The sequence below is a fragment of the Sceloporus occidentalis genome, unplaced genomic scaffold (genome assembly GCF_023333645.1).
Source record: "Sceloporus occidentalis isolate IW3139 unplaced genomic scaffold, rSceOcc1.0.p SCAF_4, whole genome shotgun sequence".
Classification (NCBI taxonomy): Eukaryota; Metazoa; Chordata; class Lepidosauria; order Squamata; family Phrynosomatidae; genus Sceloporus; species Sceloporus occidentalis.
The window spans coordinates 90838230-90861904 of NW_028316984.1; the positions used below are offsets into that span (position 1 = coordinate 90838230).

At 41.4% G+C, this 23675-nt stretch overlaps 1 protein-coding gene and 1 long non-coding RNA gene across 4 annotated transcripts in view; one reads left to right on the plus strand and one right to left on the minus strand.

Moving 5' to 3' along the window:
• Window positions 1–3344: 3344 nt before the first annotated feature.
• On the minus strand, window positions 3345–9367 carry LOC149314326 (uncharacterized). The gene is made up of 3 exons (XR_016281116.1): window positions 9316–9367; window positions 4599–4675; window positions 3345–3563 (listed from the first exon to the last, which is right to left on the minus strand). It is a non-coding gene; the product is annotated as an uncharacterized LOC149314326 (long non-coding RNA).
• Window positions 9368–14626: 5259 nt separating this feature from the next.
• LOC149314327 (leucine-rich repeat-containing protein 56-like) overlaps window positions 14627–23675 on the plus strand; it is a 78729-nt gene continuing 69680 nt past the window's right edge. For 2 of the 3 annotated variants that reach the window (XM_089520861.1, XM_089520863.1), the window contains exons 1-2: window positions 14627–14699; window positions 17502–17710. The gene's annotated coding sequence lies outside the window, so the exon portion shown is untranslated. The remainder of the gene's footprint in view (window positions 14700–17501; window positions 17711–23675) is intronic. The other variant, XM_089520864.1, reaches the window with a different exon arrangement.

Below are 23675 nucleotides of genomic sequence, written 5' to 3' on the forward strand. Positions count from 1 at the left end.
AGAGGGCTCAACTACTGAGGAGTTTTGGTGGCCCTGATCCTTTTAGCCTGATAATTTTAGGGGGGCTCAACCCCCAGCCTAACTTCAGGGGGTGCAAGCCCTGCTACCACTGTTCCTGGGTTCATGAAGTTAAGGAGTGCTTTACTACCCAACTAACAATATCTACACAGGGCAATTTACAGACATAAAGTAAGCACATCGTTTTTTCTGCTCAGCTTCCATGGTCTACTCAATTGGTTCATGTGACCTTGCACTTAGTCAGAAAGTGTATACTGGTTCTGTGATGGATTCTTGTTTTAGTTTGGGTCCTGGGATCACAATCTCTTTTCCTCTTCCCTCTTAGGTTTTCCAAAAATCCCCCAATGGACCACTGTCTCTTGCCATTTAAGAAAGCTTCCACATGTGGAGAATAAAAGGCACTCCCCCATTAATTGTGTAAAACAGACAAATGAGATTAAAACAGAATGCAACAACAACAACAAAACCACTGATGGAATAGGAATTGCAATGTGTGAAAACTCCCACTCTCCAGCCCCTTTGCTGTGGTTATGTTATCTGCAACAGTTTTGGCCACTCTTTATCAGTTGCTTTGAGCAGGTCCAAAACTTAGCTGCTGCTTTGGAGATCAAGTTTGATCATTTTGTTATGTTTTCTTTATAGAGGAAAGCAAAGTGCCTTCTTTTCTCACCTAACAATATGACACAAGTATTTTGCCATGGCAACCCAGCCCATGAAACAGAATAATGTTGATCAGTAGGTTTTGGTTGCTATGGTGAGTAAGACTGAGACTGGTGGCTTTGCATCATCTAGCAAGCAGGGTTCATGTCAGTAAGAGCACTTGCCAGGATGCACCTGAGACAGGGGTCATGCTCAAAGGCCAGCTACCAACAGTAAATAAGTAAATAATGGCTGGCACCCACTTAGTGAAATACGATTGCATAAGTCAAAATATACAGCAGTGCAACTCACTTTTATGGTCATTGCATAGGCTGGAATTCAGTTCTGACCCTACAACTACCCAAATCCCCCCAACTCAGCTTGTAAACAGCACATTCCACCCCAACGCAGCAATTTCTGTGTTGTCAGAAAGTGGGGAATGAATGTGAATGTTTTCAGCTATTTCTTAACAGCTGGGCATGCTGCAAGGATGTCATCTGCAGAAAGCTTGCAAGGATACCTGGAGGTGTCTGCAGAAGCCTGCTGTAGCTTGTCCAATTACAAGAAATAGCTGGATACAGCCTCACTTATTACCCCCCCCCCCCACACACACACACTCTGATAATATGGAAATAGCTGTGTTGGAGGGCATTGCACTGCTTACAAGGTAAATGGAGAGGACAACATCAGAAGAAGTAGCAAAAGAGACATAGCTATGTGGTACATGTACATCTAATGCACAGTCTGGGCCAGGGGCAGGCAACCTACGGCCCATGGCCCGGATGCGGCCTGGCGAGGCCTTGGGACCGGCCCCAGCCCGGTCCTGCCGCCGATTGCCGCCGGGGCCTTTGGCCTCTCGTGCGAGTGCAAGGGGCCTTTGGCCTATCAGGAGGAGGCAGGCAAGGGGGGCAAGCGGGGGCAAGGGGAGCAATTGTCTATAGAAGCCTCAGAAACATGCATTTATATTAACATATTTTAAAAAATTAGCAATTTTTTTCACCTGTCTTCCTTTTTTAAAAAAAAAATGTGTCCTCCATTTGAAAATGTTGCCCTACATTTGTCCCGGTTTGTTTATTTATATAATTTTTAAAAATTATTTAATTCTTTATTTTTTGGCTTCAACCCCCCAATTGTCTGAGTGACAGCAACCCGGCCCCTGGGTCAAAAAGGTTGCCTACCCCTGGTCTGGGCCAATAATGATAAGAGTAGTTATAGCAGAGAACAACTAAGGAATGTCTCCATGTCTAACAATTCATAATGGCTTCTGCAGAGAACTTTAAACTCAATGAGAAGTGTTTAAAAATCTATCTTAACTGAACTGGTCTGACACACTGTGTGTGATACCACACTTGTGGGTATACAAAGTCCATACTTATGATGGCAACAATGGAATAGCATTTCACTGGTTGCAATTCTAGCTATCTGTCTGTCTATTTATTTGTTTTATATGCTGTCCTCTCATAGTGGAACCCAAGGTACCTTAGAGAGAAAACAATAGCAATGTAGTTTTTAAAATATAATTTAAAACAGTATAAAATTATTTTAAATGATACAGAAGTTTAAAAAAAACAAAGTACACATCCCAATAAGAAGTCTGCCTGAGAGCACCACATATTAAAAGCATACTTAAACAGAAAGGTCCTTGTCTGCTGGCAAAAGGAAAGCAAGAAGGGGGCAGCGTGTAAGAAAATGCAGCTTGAATTTGTGTATGAAGATGTAAGATACATGCACAACTCTCCAGATTTGCATCAGTGGGGATGGAAATGATTTGAAGGTATACAACAATAACAACAACAAAATGGTTTGAATGGCACATATTTAATATGTCAAAAATATTGTATATTTTGAGTGAATAGCTTCTTGAAAGTTGATTAGTAATGACTAACTTCAGTACCTTTGATTTTGATACTAAATTTGTTGTTGTTGTGTGCCTTCACACTTTGTTGTGTGCCTTTAAGTCCAATTTATGGTGACCCTAAGGCAAACTTATCATGAAGTTTTCTTGGCAAGTTTCATCAGAGTGGGTTTGCCATTGCCATCCTCTGAGGATGAGAGAATATGATTTGCCCAAGGTCACTCAGTGGGTTTCCATGGCAGAGCTGGGATCAAATGCCAGTTTCCCAAAATCATATTCCTAATCTGCAGGTCTTTAATATGCAGAAGGAAGAATCTAGATTTTCTCTGGAATTTCTTGGAAAATTCAGATAAATGCATGTGTGGCATTGGCAGCAGAGGGAGAAACTTGTGTTGATTGGAATAGTACAGACAGGGTCCAGGGGTCACATGACCATTCTTACCAGAAAGTGACAATTTTCAAGAAAGGTCAGGAGGAAGTTCGAGTTCCACTTGCCATCTTTAAAAGGGTGCTACGCTTGTGTGCATCACTGGCTAACAGTATATTTGTTTGGAAGCTATTTATCCTGTATTTGTACACCTCTGATTAATTGCTTGTCATAGCTTTGGGGATGGCTGAAGGACAGTTCTCCCAAGGTAAAGAAGGAAGCAGACCAGGTTGGAAATGGGTATGTTCACATGTTTGACAGACAGGGGAAAAATAATAAAGTGGAGCGGCCATGAACATGTGGCCAAAAATGACTCTGGGAAACTAGCTTGTGGGCCACCATTTTACAATGAGGTGACCTCAGAATGGGGGAATTTGTGGCTGATAAAACTGAACTTAACAAGAACTACCTTGATGTCCATAAGAATAGTGTAGATCAGTGTAGGATCACTTGAATCTGGAAAACCTGGGACTCGCCCAGATTTTGCAGTAAATGTAGACATTCCAAAGCGAGTAAGTAATTTGGGCCACTTCTCTTCCTTCTTCACCCTGAAGTTGAATTCTCAGCTTTCTGCCAGCTTTCACTATCCTTTGTTGTAGCTGATCAAGGGTTGCCTGTAACCACCTGCAAGGAACAAAGCATCTGAAATTTACCATTTATTTTCATTAATTTAGAAAAGAGTGGGGAGTGGTATTCCTCTAGCTATTTTTGGATTATAATTTCCAGTAACTCTACTCAGAATAGCCAATTGTGAGGCATTATTAGAGTTGACTCCCAAACCTCTTCGCATCCACAATTTTCCATCTCTGGTCTGGACCCTGTTTTTTGGTTACACTGGGGCTGATGATGTTCCTTTTAACACAAAAAAAATCATCATCATCTTAGGTGACTATCAGATTACAGTACTTTTATAGAACAGATGACTAAGACATTCAGCTGATGATGCTGTCAACCAAATGATTTCCCAGTACTCATTAGCAACACATTTTTATAAGAAAACAATGTATTGGCTATAGTTTTCCTGCAGTAAGCACTTGAATCATCATAGCTTACTGGCAGAGGGTTTGTGCAGTAGCTTCTATGATCACATAGCAAATTAAATTAATTATATTTCTTCAGCATCCTACCGCACAATAAATTGTGGAAGGACACAGGGTTTGCTTAATTCCCATAAAAACTGATGAAGTATATGTGAAAGTTTAGATTCTCACCCCTGGTTTTAGTAGAGGGAAAACAAAAAGAACCCCTGTGTTGTTTTGAAACACCAACCATTTCATTGCAACATATGCTTTAAGTAATAGGAAACCACTTTATGAAGTATTATCTTCCATTGTTAGAATACATATACATTGGAAACAAGAAAAGATGTTTAAAAGTGTTTATATGAGATAGGGTCACTTGGAGGTCATAGGGTTATTGTAAGTTGAAGTCAACTTGATCATAGTTAACAACAACAAGATTAAATATTAGGTTTGACATATTTAAAATAAAGAAACAAGGCATCAGGAGTCATCCGAAAATATTATAGTGAGTGCACAAATGTTAGTGATGAGATGGAACAGCAGGCTTTGAAGCAGCAGCATGAGAACATGTGCTGTCACCAATATAAGGATCACTGCAGTGCAATTGCAGCCAAATCTGAGAGGTAGGGAGACATACCTACAGGAAATCACAGAACAAGTATGATCTGGAAAACTATGACTAGATGATGGATGTAGTCTTCCCCCATATACATCCTGTAAGAATAATTCAATAAATTATTTCCTCTGGGATGTCTGGATAACATATTTAAACGTTTGACTGAGTCACAAGAATGCTGTGGAATGTGATCAAAATTAGTATATCTCACAAGCAGAATAATTAGTATTTGCAAGCAGAATGTGAACAACGACCAGTCCCACCCCACTTCCACACAGGGTGTAGCAGTAAAATAAGGCAGGTTTATTCTTCTTTGCCAAAAATACATGATTTACTTACAGATACTAACAATTTTATAACATCTAATGATAAGAAGCTCTGTAATATGTGGTCTTTGAAAAAGGAGGAGACAGATAGAAATGCAGACTAAAAATGGAGGATGAACAAACTCAGAGTAGCAGATGTAGGAAGAGAGAGGGTGTAGCTAAGACCAGCAAACAGGAAATTACATTAATACGTGCTGTGCTTAAACACTTAGAGAGAAATGCAAACTATAAGCTAGTGTGCAGGGACATGCTAAAGTTGGTATTTTTAACAAGGGATTCTTTCATGAACGATTGCACCGGATGCTCTGTATCCTTTATTGGGAAGAAATGGCATGATGGAAAGCCAAGCCAAAGTTATAACACTGCATTTCTGAAAGACTTATTTATTTCATTTCAACAACAACAACAAAAAAAGAGATATATGGATGCTTGCTTGCAAAAAGAAGAAAAGATGCTTCCTTCATTATAAGGTCTTACCGTATATACTTGACTATATGTCAACCTCATGTATAAGTCAAGGGCAGGTTTTGGGGCCAAAATTATGGATTTTGATATGACCCATATATAAGTCGAGGGTAAAATTTAGGGGCATGTAACAAAGAATATAAAGAATGAAGCTATGGCCTGTTACAGACAGGCCAAAATAAAGCTGCTTCGAGTCACTTTGGAGGTATGGTATTTCAATGATGCATGTGTCCTAAGAGTCCAAAAGCCACACCAAAGCCACACTCCAGTTCTAAGGACTGGAATGCAGCTTTGATGCAGCTTTTGGACTCTTAGGACACATGCATCATTGAAATACCATACCTTCAAAGTGACTTGAAGCAGCTTTATTTTGGCCTGTCTGTAACAGGCCAAAGGAAAACAATGCCAAAGAATTTACAAAATTCCAGCAGGCTTAACTGTTCAGGCTCCCACTAAAAGCTGGATAGACGAGAGAGCGGGGTGGGTGGGTGGGGTGTCAATGCTTCCAGAACAGATTGCCCACCTGCCTTCCACCAGAGGGGGGTTCCTTTTAAAATAAGAGTTAAAGTTCAGTACTTACACTGACCTGTGGATAAGTCGATACAGATTTTTGGCTCATTTTTTGACTGAAATTTCTAGACTTATACATACGTATAAACAGTATATGCCTTTCAATATCCTGTTGTGTTATTTCATCTGAGACATAGCATTTCCCAGAGCAGCCTTGCCCAACTGTATCCCTGACTCAACAGGATTTACTTAAGAATTGGCTTATCCAATATGGAAAATTGGGACTAGCACCTCTGGATGATTTGGTCTACAGCTATACTAATTTCACTACATTAGTATTTTGACCCATTAGAATTTCATTTATATTTTGCAAAATGTAAAACCTCTGAAGGCTGAATAACATGTATATAAAATATAAAGGTATAAAGGTAGCAAAGAACAACGTGGAAATGTTTATATAATGCCAAGGGCATAGACACTGACAAAATTCAAATAGAATAGACAACACTAGTTTTATGATATTCTATCAAAAATTGCAAGGACTCCCTGCTATTACAGCACTTTCATCGGTTGCAGAAGATACTCAACTTGCATTTCTCATTTCAAACTAGAGGTTGTATATGTTTCTAATTTTGAATCTTATGTTTAGATATATAGTGGTTGACAGGTGTAGACTCAAGGAGCAATAGGGAACAGGAATGTTCTACCAATACAGCATTTCTTTTTATTGTCTTAATAAATCACACATCCTGCCAGTTTACACTGGTACAACAGTAAATTGCCTGCTGAGCAGAAATAGTGTTACCTGATATTACATGAAGTCAGTCTCACCAGATAACTGATGAGCAACCTAGATATGATGTGTGTGTATATACCCACATATCTTCCAACCTGAAATAATACTAGTCTTGCTCAGTCTTTTAATAGATTTGAGATGAAATAGGACCAACTAATTTCCAAGAAAGTATGCTTAGAGTTACAACATTGATCAGGGTCAGCTTAATACATGCTGGTGGAAAATCCAAATGACCCATCCCAGCAAAACACACTAACATGGGACAAGACTAAGGAGTTCTAATTCACTTCTGTGAAGCTGAACTGGAAAAGCTTCCCAGTGGATTGCACTCCACTGACAAACCTGTGTGACTTTCTGTCATCCACACTTGTTTTAATATGATGTTTTTAACTGTGTTTTTTAAAAGTTTATGGGGTTGTTTTTTTTTTAAGAAAAGCAGCTTTTGTGAGCCACCTTGGGTCCAGTTTAGCAGAATATTAATTACAGATACTGAAAGGAATAAAATGCTGCCCAAACTCAAGAATACTAAATATTTTAAAAATAAAATGTAGTGGAAAGCTTTGGGATACTTTTATACTGTGCGATGAAAACCCACTAAGTTCTACTAAAATCTGTTGAACAGTTATAGGCTGAGCACTGGTTTGGTGTTATATTTTGTAAAATTTAAAATCACTGAGGCCTGAATGTATGTATGTAAAGTATAAAGGTGCAAAGATAGCAAAGGATAAAGCAGAAATGTTTATTTAATGCCAAGGGCACAGGCACAGACAAATTCCAGGCAGGAGGCCAACCTAACTGTAAACAAAATTGTAAAGGAAGAGGTGGCTCAAATAGAACATAAAGAAGTGACTGACTTGCAATGAATCCGATTACAGAGAGTTACAAATGTCAGGTGGCAAACGCAAAGAGAACTACTAGTCTCCAAGTGTTACATTATAGAGGAATGAGCAATAAGATATTTTGATTTGATTGGAGGGGAATATTATTTATTACATTAGTAAAGATCTCTGACATGACTGGAGACTGGGAAAGATATAAACCAGCTCAAAAGAGATAGAAACTAGAATGGCTGAGTATCAGTCTTCCGTGTACCAAGAAAACTGGTGATAGGGTTTTAGTCTGATCTAGCAAGGATTTGGAATTTATCATACGGGAGGAATTTCTCTTAATTTCGAATGAAAAGAAAGTGGGGCCAGAACGCATTCATGCGAATTTGCTAGTTCAGCGAATTTACGTGAATTCTAATTGCATTCGAACTGACTTCCCATTGCCTGAAAATAGCTTGCCATTGCCCAAAATTGCTTGCCCAAATTGCGTGTTGTAGTCTATCACACAATAACGTGAAACCCCATGATTGCATTTGGATTGCCATTGGATTATACTTTCAATTTCCCTTGTCCAATAACGTCCTTTGTAAATCAGGTCCTGTTTTGGGGGGCCTGGATTACTAGGAACAAGGTTTATGGACCAATGGAAAGGAATTAAAGAAATGTTGCTTTGTTTAATATACAGCATAACTGTTTCCTGACAGGGACGTAGCTAGGATTTTAGGAAGGGAGGGGTTCCAGACTAAGTGCCACCATTATAAGGGAGCTTGAGTGCGGCAGCGCAGCAGCACATACCATTCATTTTTCTAATGGAAGGGGGGATCCGGACCCCAAGAACCCCCCCCCCCCCTTGGCTACGTCCCTGTTCCTGAGACAGGGATAAGATTTCTCAGCCTGAATCTTTTACATTTTGGAATGAGTGAAAAGGCAAGTGATTGCTGTGGTGTCAAGGTCTTGGTGAAACTACAAGACAATGAAACATTATTGAGAAACTACCAAGTTGGATACTTTGGATACTTTCAATGGCTCTATGCCCAGAGTGAACCCTGATAAGATCCTGGAATCATGCCATTTGCTCCGAAACAAAGGAATGTTGTTTACAAGCTGTAAGGGGGGAAATGTTTAATGGACTTCTTTCTCTCAATTTGCCATCTACTAGTATAGAACTGAGGCTTAGTGGTGTGTTAAAAGAGACCAACCAGAAGACAAGATCAACTGAGGGGATCAGTGGATCCAAAAGCAGATGATCCCCAGGAGAGGTGCTCTTCTTGTTCTCTGGTGAGATTTTCATTTTCTGCAATGGATCACGCTTTCTAGTGTGTAGTCTGCAGATTCGTCTGTTGGCTCTTATGTTATATAATTTATTTTTTATTGTTTACCCCTGCAAAACTCATGTTTCACTGCTTAATTTTATTCCCCCTTCCCCCATTTCTCTGTGGGCTATTTTTTCTTATCTCAGTTTTCATGCTCCCCCCCCCCCTATTTTCCCTACACAAACAAATCCAATACTTATTGAATTTTCTGGCATCTGTATTTCTGGTATACTGTGCCTTCATCTTGGGGACTTGATTCCCTGTTTAGCTGCTGTAATTAAAATAAATTGGTGCCTAGCCTCCCATCATCTCTAGTTATATCTTCTTGCCCTCTGTGGCAAACACAAAAACTTATTTACAGGCACCTCATATTTTCTAAAATATACATACGCCCTTTTAAAAGATACAGTATTATAGCAATATTTAATTATTTTCAGATAATTGGAGCCAACCTTTCCTTACTATCCAGACCCCACTATCCAAGCTGTCTGGTCCACCCACCTGAGTGTGAGACGTTTTCTATCTTTTGTAGTTGTTCAAGAGGTAATTGGCTTCATCATCACATCTTAGCTCTACTGATTAGAGAGCAAATAGGATTCTGTATTCCCTCAGAAAATGCCTCCCTGTGGCATATTACACGATGGCAATATTTCAGAGTGTAAATGACTCCTTTGAGATCCTGTGTTAGCCTGTTGTGTCTGTTTCTTGAATCAGCTGAACACACACAAGAGAGAGGAGAGAAGGAAGAAAACATATCTTAACATTACATTTGTAAGCACTCTGAAAGAGTTGTTCAACATACACTCCAGAGGACCTGGCAGAAACTGCCATCTAAGGATTACAAAAACACTGTTTACATGTGACCTTGCTAAGAAATCCCCGCAAGTCCATTTGTAAGATCAATTTCCACATTACATTAGTGAGACTTCACATTTATGTTCCCACATATAGTTGTGTATATGAGGGCATTTTGTATTGTGAGGATGATTGCACCAACCCATGTCTTTGCTACAATGCACATTAAGATATCTGTAGCAAAAGGTTTACTTGAGTAGTTTTTCTGTATTATAAAATTCTTATCAAAGTGGCCATATATGCAAGTGAAGCATCTGTCAAATGGTGCATTTGAGATCATACTGAAACATGTGTTTAAACTTTCTCCTAAAGCTGATAAAAACAAACAAAATGAAAAACAGTCTCAGGAAACACAATCAGGACAGGAGAATGGGTTTTTTTTTACCAGCTGTTTTTATTTTTCAGAATCACCCCCTACCCAGGGACTTTCCTTTATGGAACTGGTAATCCACCTACCGGTATATTTTTCTCCATGGAGATGTGACGCTTGAACAGAAATTTAGTTGTTAAGCCTTTCTTCTGCTCTCACTGCAGCCTCCTACAATCCAAGCTCAAAAAATAAAATAAAATAAAATAAAAATACATTCTGGGAGCACATTATCCTTTGGCCCTGATGAAAGTGATCATTTAGAATATGTCCATGATGTACAGTTATAGACATTTTCTACCAACAACTGTCATGATTCCATGCTCTGCAACTGTGGGATTTGTAGTCTGGTGAGGTATATTGAATTCTCTAGTGCAAACAGTCACAAACAATGTCATAAAACTGCCCATTCCTCTTGGGTCAGTAAATCAGCCTTATGTATTTGAACAGCAAACTTTATTTCAGTAACCAAGGGAGTTAACAAAATGACTTCTGTAGATAGAACTACATAAACCCCAAACACTCACATAGAATTAGCAGTGTGCCTGTCCTCACAGACTTGAAGGCTTTCCCCATATTTGTTCACAAACCAAATTATTTACAGTCAGTGTTATTCACTTCTTACCCCCCCCCCCCACATATCTCATTCAAGGCTTTCCAAGTAGCTCATATGATTGGCCTTGCTGGATACTAGTACTACCAGCTTCCCCCATACATCTGTTCATTGTCTAGCTAAGCAATTATGTCACTTACTCAGGCACCACAAATCCCATTGATCTTACCAGCCAACTAATCTTACCAATAAACGCCTCTTCCATTCTTATACACTTCTATAGATCATTAACAAAAACAGTACACACAATAATAAAACAAGAAGCAACAAACAAAGCAACGGATAGCATATTTTATGGCAGGATCTGATAGATTCCTGATCCATGCTTGCCACTGTTGAGTCCACACACCTGAAAAAAAACAACACCAGTTCCAGGGACCTACTAGACACTTAGCAATAGCATTTACATTTCTATACCACTGAATAGTGGACTCATCACTCTCTAAGCAGTTTTCAACTGTTAGTCAATTATCAGTGTGTTATAACTGTATGGAGCTGCCTTGAGTCTCTGTACTGGAAGGAAGGTGGGATATAAATAAATATAATAATAATAATAATATCATAGGAATATACCCTTAGCCTCTATAAAGTAGCAAATATGGGTTTACGTACTTTACTGTACAGGGTTGTGCTCATATCTATTTAAATAAAAATGTAAATGTTTGTTTGTTCAAAATCTTAGATCTCTGAAAGTTCTTCACCGACTGCTTTGAAATTTGTCACAACGTTCCATTCGAATACACGCATGTTTTTATATACCTAATAATTTTTTTGTATAAAGGTCCCACCTGTGACAGGTAAAAATGTGTTTTTTAAAAAAAAACAGCACCATCTGTTGGACATAACAACAACACACCTCAATGAATATGCCCTTTCAATTTAAGAGATTGCAATTCCCAATTCGATTGGGGTTTTCAATCACCATCAACGAAGCTCTTTAGAATTTTGCGGTTTAGATCTAGACATGGATTGCTTCTCACATGGACAGTTATATGTTGCGTGTTCTAGAGTTGGCAAACCAGACAATCTCTGAATCTACACAGACAATGGAACAACAAACAATATTGTAAACCCACAAGCATTGTGAAATTGAGTATTTCAGAAACGTGCACTTTCTCTTTTCTTTCTTTTCCATTTAACCAGATTGAGCCACAGCAACGTGTGGCTGGGTACAGCTAGTATGCTAATAGAAATGTGGCTGTAGTAAGCTACCTCTTAAGGACGTGCAGGCTTTAATTGTTCACAGGGGCTTCCTACCAGAAGAGATGTTTGGGGAGATAGTTGGAAATGGGGTGGAGGAGAGACTAGGGTTCTTGTACTTTAACGTCAGTTTGGAAGAGATAATTTCAGCAGGAATCAAAACTCCTGCCTCCACACAGCTATTCAGGGGGTCCTGTCCAATTTTTGAGGTGGCTCCCCTTGGGATAGCCAGGCCAGGGAAAACATGCTCAGTACAGCCTTTTGGGGCTCTTATAGCTTCATGATCCTAACTGTGAGTAGATATGTTTGAGATATGGCAATTGCCTGCTTGGCAGAAACTGACAGGGCAGCAATTACCACTAAGCAGAGTGAGTCATCTATCTCAGGCTTTCTCCCTTATTTAATTTCTTCCTATTACAGTTAATACTGCCCAGAATGGGGAGCATTGCTTGAGGGCTCTTCTGCTTCATGTGCCGAAATAACTTGCTGAGCTCTGGGTATTATGCATCATTGCCTTGGGGAATTGCAAAGTACAGTTGGGGCTAGATTACCAGAGTGAAAACTGGAGAGGGCCCCTGTGCCTTTCATGGTTGGGCAGAAGAGAGAATTCTGTAGATGTTGCTTGTCATGAATTTGGTAACAAACAGCGTTTGTGGACATTCTCTCTTGTACAATGATTAAAGGCACAGGAGCCCTCTCCAGTTTTTAACCCTGGCAACCCCAGTTGAGGGTGATTGCTGGTCTGCCTAAGGCAGCAAAATGTCTTGGGCTAGCCCAGGGAGTCAGTCATTCAGAGTCCACAGGGGATGATGGGCTTGAAAGAAACACGAACCGCTCAATTCAAGGCTCCAATCCAATTTATCTGCACCCTTTCCTGGAGATCTGGCCATGGTGGTACATGGCTTAGTTACATCCCATTTGGGATGCACTCTGTGTGGGATTGGCTTTGAAAAATGTTCAGAAACTATCACAAAGCCAGGTTGTTAACTGGGGCTGGATACAGGGATCATACAGCTCCCTTGTTGCAACAACTCCATTGGCTGCTGGTCCATTTCCGGGCACAATTCAAAGTGCTGGTTTTGACCCATAAAGCCCTATACAGCTTGGCTCCAGGCTATTTGAAGGACTGTATCTCTCTTTATGAGCCCACTAGAGTGTTGAGATCATCCAGAGAGGCCTGTGATGGACTCACTAGTCAGACGGGCTCCTGACAGCTAATCCTGGTTTTGGCTGACTGTGAGGGAGGGGCTGCTGGGGAGGGAGTAGATATAAAAGGGAGGAGTGAGTGACTGGGAAGTCAGTTGAGCTGAGTCCAGTCCAAGAGATTTCTGCTCAGGGGAGTTCAGTGCAGAGCAGCTGAGTGGAAGTTGAAGGGGAGTTTAAGAGAAGTGAAGAGAGTTGCAAGGAACTGAGATGAGAGGATACTGAATGGGAGAGAAAGGGGTGTACAGACCAGCCATTAAGGCATGTGGTGTCACAGCGCTTCTCTGGCGCTGCATCTACATGACGCAGCACCAAAGGAGTGGAGAAAAGTCAAAAAGTCACAGATTTTTGCAGGTCCTTTTTGTGCCACAGAAAGATCAGGGCCACAGCCCTGGCACTAAAAGGGGCAGCCTGTACAGCCTCAGTGTATTCGAGAATGTAAAAAGGAAACGGTGAAATGCCTGCAGCTGTAGTATTTATGTAAGCACACCACCTTGGAACTATTCTACCTAAGTTACATTCTTGCCAAATGTTATTCAATAAAGTCAGTGTTTATTAGTTACATAACAGAGGCCTCTGCCTGTGTGAATTCTAAGCCATATAGGCACATAAAACGTGCTACCGAAGGGTATTAAACTTATAAGAGAAATACACTTGGGACCCTAGCCCTTATACACTTAGGGAAAGTGTATAAACAGCAATAGCAAGCAATAGCAAGTGCATTTCCATACCGCTTATCAGTGCACTTAACCATTCCCTAAGCGGTTTACACTGTGTAAGCCATTTTTGTGCCATCAGGCTTTGGCTTTTAAATGCTGTGCAATTCAGATGCCAAGGTTTGTATACAGTCAGACCTCCTTATCCACAGATTTTTTTATCCACGGATTCAACCATCCACAGCTTGGAAATATTCCAAAAAAAATATAAATTCCAGATAGCAAACCTTGATTTTTATATAAGGGACACAGTTTTGCTATGCCACTGTCTTTGATGGGACTTGAGCATCCACGGATTTTGCTATCCACAGAGGGTCCTGGAACCAAACCCCAGCGGGTAACAAGACCCTACTCTCTCTCTCTCTCTCTCTCTCTCTCTGTATATATATGAATACATTTTAATATTTTTAATGTGTAATGTTTTTACCTTTTTGAAACAGTTTAACCATTTTTAAAAACTTTATATTTATAACTGCCCTAGTTCAATGCTAGGGAATCCTGGGAAGTGTACTTTTGTGAGACATTTAGCCTTCTCTGTCAGAGAGAGAGCTCTGGTGCCACAATAAACTACAGTTCCCAGGGTTCCCTAACACTGACCCAGCCTTTTCTGAGGACACTTGGACTCCGCCCTCTCGGCCGCTGATTGGCCGGCGCCTTCATAAGCACGCCCCGCCCATCGCAGCCACGGGGGCGTTGATTGGCTCCTGGGCTTCGGAGCTCATGGATATGTAATGGGCGGTATGCAAATGAGGGTGTTGCCGGGGTAACGTGAGGCCTAGCTGCCCACGCCAAGCCTTGGTAGTAGTAGGAACCGGAGCTGGGCCAGAGGGGCCTTGGGGCGGGGTTAGGGGAAGGGGAGAGAGGCGGAGGCGCTTTGGGGAGGAAGAGTGGCCCTTTGTTTTCCCCTTTTGCCACACTCTTGGAGAAGCAGGTAGGTGGGCCCAGGTCAGAGGACGCATGAACGGGTACCAGGCTGGAGAGCTCAGCCTTTACCTGCCTTCAAGTCATGGAGAGCCTAGGCTGCATCCACACTGGGGAAATAACCCGCTTTGGTACCGCTTTGACGCTTTCTGGCACAAGGCTACGGAATTCTTAATTTGTTTTATTTATTTATTTATTTATTTATATACCGCTATTCCAAAGATCATAGCGGTGAACAGCAAGCTAATTAGCAAGTAAGCTAATTTGCCCCCAACAGTCTGGGTACTCATTTTAGTGACCTCGGAAGGATGCAAGCCTGAGTCGAGCTTGGGCCCTTTTGCTGGTCTTGAACTCGCAACCTTTGTGGTTTCGAGTGAATGGCTGCAGTACAGGCATTTAACCACTGCGCCACCAGGGCTCTTGAGTTGGAGTTTTTGTGGGGCGCAGAGCAGAGCAGAGCTCGGCTCTGGGCCCACAACAAACTCCCAGAATTCCATAGCCTTGAGCCAGACAATAAGTTAAAGCGGTTCCAAAGCGGGCTATTTCCCCGTGTGGATGCAGCCCTATAATGGGGCTTGACAAGTTTCTTCAAAGAGGGGGTTGCCATTGCCATCCTCTGAGGCTGAGAGAGTGTGACTCTGCCCAAGGTCACCCAACCGGGTTTCCATGGCTCAGCCCTTCCCTTTAATCACTGTCTGTGTCACCTTTCCAGTTCCAGCTTCTTCCAAGCACCACTTCACATGAAACTCCTCTTTCCCCAGGAAGGCCATTCCACATATGCTCAGAAGCCCTCTTGTCACTTCATCAGTGACCTAGGACTGGCTTGGATGGGGAACCACCCTCAAGGCTATATTTCAGAAGAAGCAACTGGAAAAGCCACCTCTGACTATTCCTTGCCTAAGAAAACCCTAAGAGATTCATGAGGTTGCCATAAGTCGACAGGTGACTCAAAGGCACATAACACACACACGCAACCAGGGTCCGGGTGTAGCTGTGTGACGTCTTTGAAGTTAGATGTTGTACTCACAGCTTTAATAAACAGTTTTTTCTAGAGAGTAAAGAAATACCCTGACAGTTGAACACTATGAGGTCTTGCTATCGGTAAATATTCATAGGATTGCATTCCTTGGCTACCGTCCTATAAATGCTCCTTTGCCAAGCCAACATGCCGTAGTGGTGGGTGTTGCTGTCCTGTAATTTATCAGAGAAACTGAGCCTCAAGGAGTTACCACCAGATTTCAAATGAAATGTTAAGTGTTTCGAGTGGTTGTGTTCACAATTTTAATTCCAAATATTTTAGACTGTGGGCCAGACACTTCAGATAAAATCTTAAACATAGTTGCTTGCAAGTTGGAAATCGTAAGACATACTTCCAAGTAGCCACATTTATCATCAGGCAGCAGCTGTCCTTTACCTGTTGACTAGAGTTTTCGAAACTCCGTGGTACCTGAAAATCAAATAGCCACAAGCAGTCAAACAAGTAAGCCATACTGGAAAAGTAAAGTGACCACATACATCCAAGCCTGGTTCATTGGGTCATTCCTGTATCTAATGCAGTATAAGATAACTGACATCATTTAGCTTACATGAGCAATCCATAGTCCTTAGAGCTGCTCCAAGAACACCTAACTTAGGTTCCATGTCACCTAAGATGCTTTTAATGCTTCTCTAAAAGTTGGGAAAAGTACTGTATTCTGAATTAATTTATTTAAATATTTATGTATGCCCGTTTTAGAGGTTTACAGTGGCTAACAACATATTTTGAAGCAACATTTTTGCAGGGTTATAGCCAGCTCCTGCTAAAATACGCAATGTGAGATTTGTTAACAATTTGAAATGTTTTTGTTTTCCTATGTAGCCAGCATGATATAGTGTCTGAGTGTTGGCCTAAGACTCTAGGAGACCAGGATTTGGCTCCTTAGCCATGGGAAAACTCACTGGGTGACCTTAAAGCAGTGGTCTCCAAACTGTGCCCTTTAAGAGATTTTGGACTTCAGCTCCCAGAACCCCAGGCTGAAGTTTCTGGGAGCTGAAGTCCAAAAGCTCTTAAAGGGCACAATTTGGGGACCACTGCCTTAAAAGAAGGCAATGGCAAAACTCTTTAGAATAAATCTTGCCAAGAAAACCCCATGGTATGTTCATCTTAGGCAGGTGACTTTGACAGGCAATGTGAAGGTGCACGCACACACACATGTTCCTAAGCTGTTTTCCTCCTTCCTCTGCATGAGTGTGTGCATTCAAGTCACCTGTCGGCTTATGGTGACCTCATTATGGTGCATCTGAGGAAGTAGACTGTAGTCTACGAAAGTTCATGCTGCCAACGTCTTTCTTTAAATTAATTTTAAAGGTATTACAAGATCTCTTTATATATTTATTTTACAGACCAACATAGCTATATCCTTGTATAAAAGACACCAGGTTTTCAAGACTGGAAATTGACATCCTTCCTATTCTAGTCTAGTTTTGATTTCATTGGAGGAACATTTTTGTTAGTCCATGGGGCCCTTCGGGATCCCAGGGACAGCAATAAGTCCCAAGACGCAACAAAGTGCCCACACCTAATTTAGTAAATATTAGTACTCTGAATAGAGTTTACTTGTACCAGTGTAGATGAGCTAAACCTCATGTTATATGTTTTGAATGTCTCATTCCCGTGCCCTGTGATCAACAGAAATACAGTTGAACGTGTTAGAAATACGTCCAGAATGTTTGCTGTGGATATTGACTAATGAGGTCTGACAAATGTCTGTCTCTGTGGAATGTATATTAAGAATTTTCTGCCTTTCAGAATTTTTTCTCTTATTTATTGTAGGAAACCATTTTAATACTATTTTGAGAAGATAAACAGTAACAGATCAAACCAGTGTACCCCTAATGGGGATAGGTAGCACAGATGTAACAGAACAGTGGATAAAGAGAGAGAGACCACAAACATAAGTTCGTGCAATGATCTGATATATAAATATTCATCATCTCAGTGGTGAGAGAGTTGTTATGACCACCAAGAAGAAATAACGACAGGTAAATATAGCTCAAGGGACCTAAGTAAATATATCAATGAGGCAACTGCCCTCACCTTATTTGTTTACTAACTGTTTATATAAAAGGTTTGTCAACTGATGTTTAAAACCAAGGAGAAATGCTACAAGATAGGTGTACAGATATTACGATGAAAATTGCTACAAATCATACAAGCCATACACCATCTTAAACAAAGGCGCGTTACAGACGCGCCAAAAGGGCATGCTAGGGTTAGGAAGGGGCGTGGTAGGGTTGAGAAGGGGCATCACTTCCTGATGCCCCTCAACCCTAGTACGGACCGAGTCCGTACAAAATGGCAGCGCCTGTCCACACGGGGGCCGCCATTTTGATGTTGTGGACGCATAGCACCCGGACGTCACACGGCGGAAGTGACGCCGCGAGTGCGCGACTAGTGCCTCATGGCGCCACTTCTGGCTGCGCCCGGGAACTGCGTGGTTTGGCCGCTGCGGTTCCTGGACGCAGCAACCGGCGGCGGCGGCAGACCGCCCGTTTTGGGCGGTCTGTAACGCGCCTTAGATAATGTTTTTAGGACCTTTACCACTCCTTTTCTTAAAGGGCTAATAAGTATCTAATGAAAAGTCATTGTCATTCTATTTTATTTTTTCTAGTTTTAAAATGCAGGAAACATTTTCAAAACACAAATCATATTGGCAATATAATATAAAAAACCCTTGGCATATCTTAAGTATTCAATGAAGAAAAAATTCTTGTCCCCTCCTCTCCCCAGCAGTCTTCCTTACTCCTAAAGAACATTTCTAGAGTCAGGTTAAAACCTTTTCTCTGTGTATATAGATGTATTGTTTTAATTTGATGTTTCTCAGTTTTACTCTTTTATGTTGAGAATGTAGACTGTTTTATTGCAATTAATGTTTAATTTTATGTGTATTGCCTTGAAATCCTCTTTGAGATTAAGCCAATTAATATAAATAGAAGAGGGGCTTTTAAAGTCTGTTGCTTTGACTTACAGATGTTTGTTCTATAGATTCAAAAATTATAAGCAAATATCCTATTTGGCTAAGTCTCCTCTCCCATCCATAATGATCTGCATTTATACATAGGTGAATTTTATACTACATAATTTTATTATTTTCTCAATTTCTTATTGTCTGAAAGTGAAATTCTATCAGTGTAACTCATTCCTAACTGAATTAACCCATTTCTTGATTCACACCACAACTGACACCCCTACCACAACTCACAGCTTGCTTGAAATAAGTCCTACTGTTTCAGGGAGAGCTTTTTTTACTGGCAATGTTACAGCAGCCTAAAACAGGTGGATAAGAGCAAGATGACTAGGAGAAACTGCTGTTAGTTTTTCTTTTCACCCACCTACCCATTGTGCCTTGTTATCATTACTGCCACTGGAGACCACTGTGCCTCAGAGGACCTGGGAGAGACAGGCAGTGGAGAGAGAGAAAGTCTGTTTGGATTACCGGTGGCAGCAACAAAAAGTCTACATGAATTCATCCTAGATGACGAGAAACTTGAATAGTCAAAGAGTACCCATGTCTTGGATCAAACATTGGTCTGAACAGAGACTACAATCAGAAGAAGACTAGGAATGGGAAGGGCAGCTATGAAGGAATTGAACAAGATCCTAAAGTGCAGAGATATAACACTGAACACTAAAGTTAGGATTGTCCAAGACATTGTATTTCCCATCACCATGTACGGATGTGAGAGCTGGACAGTGAAGAAAGTTGATAGAAAGAAAATCAACTCATAGTTTTTTGTGGGTTTTTCGGGCTAAGTGGCCATGTTCTAGCAGCCTGGAAAACCCACAAAAAATTATGGATGCCGGCCATGAAAGCCTTCGACTTCACAAAATCAACTCATTTCAGATGTGGGGCTAGGGAAGAGAATCTGGTTTCAGGCCTGGCTGTGGATCCCTTTGGTGGATGACCTATGCAGGGAACTGGACAAGGGGAGTGTGTCCCTGTTAGTTCTGCTGGAGCTCTCCGTGGCTGTTGATGCCATTGAGCATGGTATTCTTGTGGCCTGCCTCCTGGCCTGGGATGGGATTTGGAGGTACAGTTTTCCAGTGGCTCCTTTCTTTCCTAGAGGGACAAACCCAGAAGATGGTGCTGGGGGACACCTGCTCGATCCCTTGGCAGTTATTCAGTGTTCTGTGTTGTCCCCTACATTATTCAACAGATACATGAAACCACTGAGAGAGGACATCCAGAGTTTTGGGGAGCATTGGCATCAATATGCTGATGACCTCCAGGTCTACTGCTCTTTTCTACTTCAATCCAGAGATGCTGCTCTGATCCTAAATCACTTTATGTCATCAATAATGGACTGGATGAGGGCAAACAAACTGAAATCGAGGCAAGACAGAGGTACTCCTGGTCAGTTGGAATAGGGATTCAGCTTGTGTTAGATGGAGTTACACTTCCCCCGAAGATGAAAGTCACAGTTTGGATGTAATCTTGGACTCAGCTTTGAATCTAGAGGCCCACGTTTTGATAGTGACCAATAGTGCTTTTGCACATCTAAAGCATGTGCCAACTGCACCCATTCCTCGAGGTGGTACGTGTTTTGGTTACATCCCATTTGAATTACTATAATGTGTTCTACTTGGGGCTGCTTTTGAACAGTGTTCAGAAACCTCACCTGGTTCAAAAAACTGCAGCCACACTGTTAACTGGGGCTGGTTACAGAGACCACACAATGCCCCTGTTGAAACAGCTTCACTGGCTGCCAGTTTGTTTCCAGGCACAATTCAAAGTGCTGGTTATATCCTCTAAAGCCCTATATGGTTCAGGTCCAGACTGTTTGACAGATCGTATATCCCTGTATCATTGAATCGTAGAATTAGAAGATACCACAAGGGCCATCCAGTTCAACCCCAATCTGCCATGCAGGAACACACAATCAAAGCACCCCCAAGAAATGGCCATCTAGTCTCTGTTTAAAAACCTCTAAAGAAGGAGACTCTACCACTCTCTGAGGGAGTGTGTTCCACTGTCTAACAGCTCTTACTGTTAGGAAGTTCTTCCTAATGTTGAGGTGGAATCTCTTTTCTTATAGTTTGAATCCATTGCTCCAGGTCCTGTTCTCTTGAGCAGCAGAAAACAAGCTTGCTCCATCCTGAATGTGACATCCCTTCATGTCCCCTCTTAACCGTCTCTTCTGCCTTGGTCCAGGCCTCGGAGGTAGAGAGGAACTGCTGGACCTCATCCCCTTTCCCTCTATCACTCCCTTCTCCTTTTGTGTCATGTCTTTTTAGATTGTAAGCCTGAGGGCAGGGAACCATCTAATTAAAAAGATTGTATGTACAGCGCTGTGTAAATTTACAGCGCTTCATAAATAAAGGTTAATAATAATAATAATAATAATAATAATAATAATAATCTTCTCCAGGCTAAACATACCCAGCTCTTTAAGTCTTTACTCATACAGAGGTCTGTAATCCTCAAGAGAGGCCCTTCTTTCAGTCCCACTACCAATGCAAGCACAGTTGGTGGGGACACAAAGGAGGGCCTTCTTGGTGGCTGATCCTAGAATTTGGAACTCCCTTTGCAGGAAAGCAAGAATGACTCCCTCCCTGCTCTCCTTCCATCAGCAGGCTAAGACATTTTTATTCAGACAGGCTTTTAAACAGAAAGTCTTTAAAGAATGGGCCGAGAGTATTGTACTGTTTTAACTGTACTGCTTTTAAGTGCTTTTATCTTTTTTTAGGCATGGTACAGAGCGCCAAAAAGAGGCGCCGGGGAGGCGCCTCTCCTTGCTCCATAGCAGCGCTGTAGCAACCAAATCGCACGGCGCTGCTGTGCAGCAAGAAAGGAGTGAGTGGAAGCGGCTCATTTTTTGCAGCGCACTTGCGCCATGCCAAAGCACCAGCGATGCGTGATGTTGTACCAGTGGCGCAGCGCTGTTTGGACACTGCGCTGCTGGCACGTCATTGCTGCGTACACCATCTGGATGATGCTGCGCAGCTGTGGCGTGCCCATGACGTGCTAGGGTCGTGGGGCATGTGCACGCCTCGCCCCTGAGCAACCCTAGCATGTCATGAGCGTGCCGCAAAGGGCCCGTCTGTACTGGGCCTTAACTGCACTTTATTTTTTTAATGTGTGTTGTGTTTTAATTATGTAATAGTTCAATGTTATTTTAATACTTATTTTTGTATATTTTTAACTGTATTGTACTTTTCAATTGTAAGCTGCTTTGATTTCCAATTTTGGGGAAAATGCAGGATATAAACAAATAGAAGGAGGAGGAAGAGGAAGAGTAGGTGGAGGAAGAGAAGAAGAGGAGGAGGAGGAGGAGGAGGAGGAGGAGGAGGAGGAGTGCTAAGGATACTGTGGACAGCCAAAAAGACAAACAAATGGGTTCTGGAACAGAATCAAGCCTGAACTCTACCTGGAAGCAAAGATGACGAAACTGTCATACTTTGGCTGTCATACTTTGGCCACATCATGAGAAGGCATGACTCATTAGAAAAGACATTAATGCTAGGAAAGGTGGAGGACAGTAGAAAGAGAAGAAGACTCCATGCCAGATGGATGAACTCAATCGGGGAGACCACACTCCTGCACCTACCAGACCTGAACAAAGTGGTTGAGGATAGGGGATCTTGGAGAAGTCTCATTCACAGGGTTGCCATAAATCAAAGTCACCTTGAAAGCAGTTAACAGTACCTTACAGCTTCTGTTCTTCCAACCTGGTGGTCTTTTCCACTGCATTTAGAAGATAAGGAGAGAAGTGAAAGGAATATCTGCCATAAGTGATGTGCTGTCTTTTCAGGGCACAATACTAATAGCAATTGTTCCTTTTCGTTTTCCTGAGATTCAAAGAGCCTACAGTAGCGAGGCTGGCTGTATTTATATCTCACATTCTGTAAGGAATGATAGAGACCACAACCATCACTCACCTGGTTATCTGGAAGAGATTAGCATACGTCACAGGCAGTCAAGTGAGTGATGTCTTGTATACCATCTCTGTTACATGGAAGGAAATCAATTCAAAATTCTTAAAGTTTAGGCTAATCAAACTGACATTTTTACAATTTGCAGATTTGCACAAAAGTTAAATTATGATACAGTGAGTGAAATGATAAAAACACCAGTAGTTTTAAAGCAAACTCCTCTCTCACTGTTTTTATCTTTTTATTTGTATCGAAATAAGACATCTGATACAATAAGGCTGGGCTTATAAGAGGCAACATAATGTATAAATGTAGGTAAGAATGGTTTTTGCCATTAGGAATTGATTGATGTAACAGTAGTTTCCTGGTGACATCACAGTAAATCTCAGCTGACAAAAGACTGTGTTTTTCCTTCCAAGGAGAGGTTATCTACAGGGCACTTCCACAAAATTACACTTAAAATGGCATGCAGAACTCTCTAAGGACTTCAAAACCAAACAATATGTACAGTGTGTAGCATCCACAGATTCCACTCTTTCCATTTAAACAGCTGCTGTTTGCCTGGGCATATAAAACTGAATAATTATGTGACAGGGCATACAGAAAAAGTCCGTAGAGCAATGGGCTTTCAAAGTGATATTTTATTGCTGGGGAATAGAAAGGTGAAGGATGATTGCTGGTAAAATGGCATGTAAAATAATGAAAGGACAGGCTCAACGCCATTGGGCCCAGCCTCGATTAAGAAGAAGAGCCCTCCTTCCAGTCCATCTTCCTTGGTCCAGGCCTCAGAGGGAGAGAAGAACTGCTGGACCTGATCCCCTTCCCCACCACCATTCCCTTCTCCTTTTGTGTCGTGTCTTTTTAGATTGTAAGCCTGATGGCAGGGAACCGTCTAATTAAAATAATAATTATAAGCCGCTCTGAGAGCCTTTAGGGCTGAAGGGCGGGGTATAAATACCGTAAATAAATAAATAAATATGTGGCAAAATAGGTATCTGTGTTTGCCGGACGGAATGGGAGCTGCAATACAGAATGAACAAACTTATTCCATAAAAGTTTTTCTTCAGAGATAAA